This window comes from Triticum aestivum, chromosome 6B (assembly GCF_018294505.1).
Source record: "Triticum aestivum cultivar Chinese Spring chromosome 6B, IWGSC CS RefSeq v2.1, whole genome shotgun sequence".
NCBI classification, from domain to species: Eukaryota; Viridiplantae; Streptophyta; class Magnoliopsida; order Poales; family Poaceae; genus Triticum; species Triticum aestivum.
The window spans coordinates 470,843,515-470,847,779 of NC_057810.1; the positions used below are offsets into that span (position 1 = coordinate 470,843,515).

General features: G+C 45.3%; 1 long non-coding RNA gene across 3 annotated transcripts; it reads right to left on the reverse strand.

Annotated features, from left to right (window-relative positions):
• Window positions 1-325: 325 nt before the first annotated feature.
• On the reverse strand, window positions 326-3,670 carry LOC123137525 (uncharacterized). Of its 3 annotated transcripts, none has more exons than XR_006468334.1 (6): window positions 3,598-3,670; window positions 3,376-3,503; window positions 2,394-3,269; window positions 1,786-1,992; window positions 1,570-1,674; window positions 326-1,276 (listed from the first exon to the last, which is right to left on the reverse strand). It is a non-coding gene; the product is annotated as an uncharacterized lncRNA (long non-coding RNA). The 3 variants fall into 3 exon arrangements; XR_006468335.1 differs by having other exon boundaries at window positions 3,592-3,614; XR_006468333.1 differs by having other exon boundaries at window positions 3,376-3,614.
• Between the last annotated feature and the right edge of the window lie 595 nt (window positions 3,671-4,265).

Genomic DNA, 4,265 nt, shown 5'->3' on the forward strand with positions numbered 1-4,265 from the left:
GTGTCACGCTAAAGTTAATCCAAGCATATCCCAGTCAAAACATCCACACCATTTCACCTCTAAAATTCACCTCTACATAATTTTTTACTAAACAGTGTTTTGCCAAAATGTCATGCAACTTTAGCACAATAATATTTTTTATATAAGAATAATGTGAACAGAAACTAATCTTAGTTAACCAAAAGGTATTCTCCATGCTAATAAAAAGAGTCAATCAGACAACATAGAAGAGCATATTGCCACAGTGATCAATTCCCATTGTGGTGATAGCAAGACGAAGCTGCTCATAAATAAAACGACAATCCGCATGTAACCCATTTGAAAATAATAAAAGTAGCCACAATGGCTCAAATCTTAAATCGCTGGTTATCTATTACAATTAGGTCATGTAGATAACACAGATGAGTGCATGTACCTTTATATTTTCTACAGATAATGATACATGTTGAGTGATACTGAAATTATCACCCTGTTTCAAAGAAAATATTATTTTGGAACCAATACAATATTTTAATCAATTTCTCGACTATGATATAAAAGGATGCAGATGTCAAGTAAAACCAAAATCAGTGTCACCTTAAGGAATATGCAGAATTTGGCATGTATTGGCAATTGAAAAACATTCAAGTATACAATATCTTTGAGTTTAGCAGAAAGCAAAACATTGGTATAGTGCTCAAACGATCCCAAAATGCTATTAAGAAATGAGAAATGGTAAACCTGTTAACGCTGTCAAGTGCTCAAACAATCCCAAAATGGTATTAAGAAATCTATCCTGGCCATCCAGTTTATAGAAAGAAGAGAGATGGGAGCTTAGACAGACTTTACACAATGCTAATTGATCCACTAAGCTTCTGCCAAAAATAAGCATGCATTGCAGATTCAGTAATTAGCTTTGTTGCATGGAGAACTATGGAGCATTCATTTCACAAGCAGCAACCCTATGTGACAGCCAACCTCTAGTGACAAACCTATAAACTATCTAATGGACCAAAATGAAGCTTTCAACATTCTGGACATGCCTATCACCATTTTGTAGTCTTTTTGTAGGCTCTTAAAAATAGGGAAGAATACAAAGTTTCTTAAATGCACACATGTTCAGAACCAAATGTAGATGAAATGAAGCTCAACATTCATTATGCTATGCTAATTCACCAATCTAAAACCAATTTCAAACCAAGATAGAATAAAAACAACTTGTACATACCCCTAGAAATTGGTTCTGAACCTGAAATGTGGTCTCTTCTAATTGTTGTTGTAGCGATTCCCATCAAAACTGCAAATGGGAGGTAAAATTCATAAAACTTTTACATCCATGAACATAACTATTTGTACTGATTCAACTGCAAATGAGAAGATAAAATTCAGAAAACTCTTACATTCGCTAATATAAATATTCATAGGTTAACTATATAGAAAGAAAAAGGCACTTTCTTTTCATCTAAAAGGACTTTACCAACACATCAATACCATGCATGCAATCTGGACATGCCCGCCAGAGGAAGATGCAAAGGTTACATGAACTAACTGGACATGCCAAAATAGTAACCCCTCTTCCGGTGCACATACCTGAAACATGACATCTTTGAGTTCCTCCAAGACTGCTACTTCCCCATTCGAGGAGCTCTCTATATCAGCCACTGACCTCCTCATCCTCACGGTGCTCATCTCAACCTGCAATTTCAGTGGACAGGGAGGTCCAGAAAAAAGAAACAAGTGTTAGAACGGAAATAGGGAAAAAGAAAAGGAAACTGAGGTATCTTGATGCCTCAACGAACATGCGACCTCGACAGGAGCGAGAGGAGGGACCCGGGCAGCGGCAGCGGTGTCAGCAGAGGACGGTAGATGCAGCGCAATACCTCAACCAGGAGGCGGCCACTCCAGCAAGGTAGATGGGAAGGCATGGGTGCATGGTCCGACAGAGATGCTCATGTCGACGAAGATGATGAGACGGCGACGATATTTCTTTATCGTAGTTTTTTCATCAATTATCTATAGAACATAAAGAGAGATGCAGGAGAACATGTCAGAACGCAGAACTACCTCAGATATTGAAGCATACAAGCTGAAGGAGCTGCTTAAAGAAAATGAAAGAACTTAAAAACTGTGTGTAATTTGGAAAAAAGTTGATATAAATACTTCTGGATCTGAATGTTGAAGAGTAACAAACACGTGAATTACAGACCTAAATCTACAAGGAATATGTCCAAATCTTCTATTGCGAAATCAACTAAATATTGCAATAGGAAAAAATGCATGGATAAAAAGCTTGCCTCAGACATCCCATACTCTGTCTGAAGACCTAAATCAAAAATACATATCGCTAGTGATTCTTTTCTCAGATCAAATTAAATAAATAAGAGACACAGGGGCAAAGAAGGGGAGAGATGAACCTGGGTATGCGACCAATGGCGGTGAGGGTGCCAAAAGCGAGTGAAAGCAAGGGAAGGGAGAGAGAGGAGGAGGCCGGCTAAACCATCTGCTCTGCTTGCTCCTATGCTCTTATCCAGCCGCCGGGGTTCTGGTCCAAGACGAAGAAGAGCAACCGCCGTTTGAGGCACAGTTAGTTAAGCACTTAGAACACTAACTGAAGTAGTGATCACATGAATGGCAGATCATCAATCGAGCACGTAATAAACCATAATAACATGTACAGTAAGGGGAAAATACACAGAGGACAGCAACAATTCTTGTAGTAGTACATGGCAAGTGAACAACCCTAGCATGACATAACCTTGTCTTGACGGGTATGGCTCAGAGCGAGTAGGGAGAGAGCTCAACATTGGGGTTTTGTAGGTGATGCCATCATCCACTGCCGTCACGATGCATAGGTGGTCACTCACCTCAGGAAGCAAGCATCCGTTGCAAACTCTGCTGCAGCAAAGTAATAGCCACTCCGGCAGGCGTGACTAATAAAAAACCAAATGACAGTCTGATTCATTTGTATAAAAATTCATTGACCAAAATAAACCTCAGAGAAGTTGGCCATTCATTTTAGCAGCGAAGCTGCAAATTCATTCATTAATTCTTTGCTTGATCTAGAGGAAGGTTGGTTTATTTGTCAAATTAAGTAAGTAAGGAAGGTTCGTTCATTCATTTGACAAACAGCAGCAGCAGTGTATGTAGCATCTTGATCCATGGAAGAAGGTGGAGGAGCAGGAAGGGACTTTGTGTGTGAGGTAGTCGTGGCCGTGGTCGGGCTGGACAGCGTCTCCGTCGAGCTCGTCCATGGAAGGTATGAAGGACCTGCTTCAGGTGGCCCGCTACTGCTGCAGCTCCAGACCGAATCAAACAGAAAAAGAAATCAGGGGTCCGATCCGATCTGATGTGAGAGAGGAGAGGAGAGGAGAGGAGGTGGGGAAAGGGAGAGCTCACCGTTGCAACTGGGCGGCCGGAGAGGTGGAGGATGGGGGCGGAGGAGGGGATCCACCCCGGCGAGCCGTCACGCTGCTGCATCCATGGAGACGCTGCTACTGCTGCTGACATCCATGGAGACGCTGCTGCTGCGGATCGAGAAAGCAAAGAAATTAGGGGAAGGATGTGAGAGAGAAGGAAGGAGAGGAGAGGTCAGGGAGAGCCCCGCTGTTCTACCCCTACCGAGGTGAACTCCACCATGCGACCCCATCCTATTCGATCCCGTCCGTTTGAGATAAAAGGGACAAACTGGTCGACCCAGCGCGCGACGGGCCGGACCCATCTTGTCCGTTTTGTGTTTGGGCCAACCCATTTCGAACGCAAACATGCGCCGGATTTGGGTCGCGGCAGACAGCAAATGGACGCACGCTCGTCCGCGTCAGGGACGCGTGGCAGGCGGCCATCTACCTCCCACTCACCAACATCAATGTGCACGCGCGGCCGGGCCCGCCTGTCATGCGCCCGGGGAAAGGTCGCGATCCTTCTTAAATGCGGAAGCCGTGGACCGGTCGTCGTCCACACTCTCCACTCCACCCCGCGGCCTCCTCGAAACCCGACAGCCCCCAAACCCTAGCCTCGAACTCGCCGGCCGGCCGCCTTGCAGCCATGGGGCTCTGGAACTACGGCCGCAAGGTCAAGCACGACTACGAGGCCAGCTCCTCGTCGGGACGCCGCCGCGGCTCCGTGAAAAAGGAGGCCGCATCGCCACTGTGCCGGGCCCCTTCACCATCGGCCCTAGGCCCGCCGGCGAGTGCGACCAACAGTACCTCAACGCTGATGTATGTCGGCGCTACGGGAGACGAGGACGCCGGTCCCGTGGAGCGATGTCCACCTCCCCAACAATTGGCACC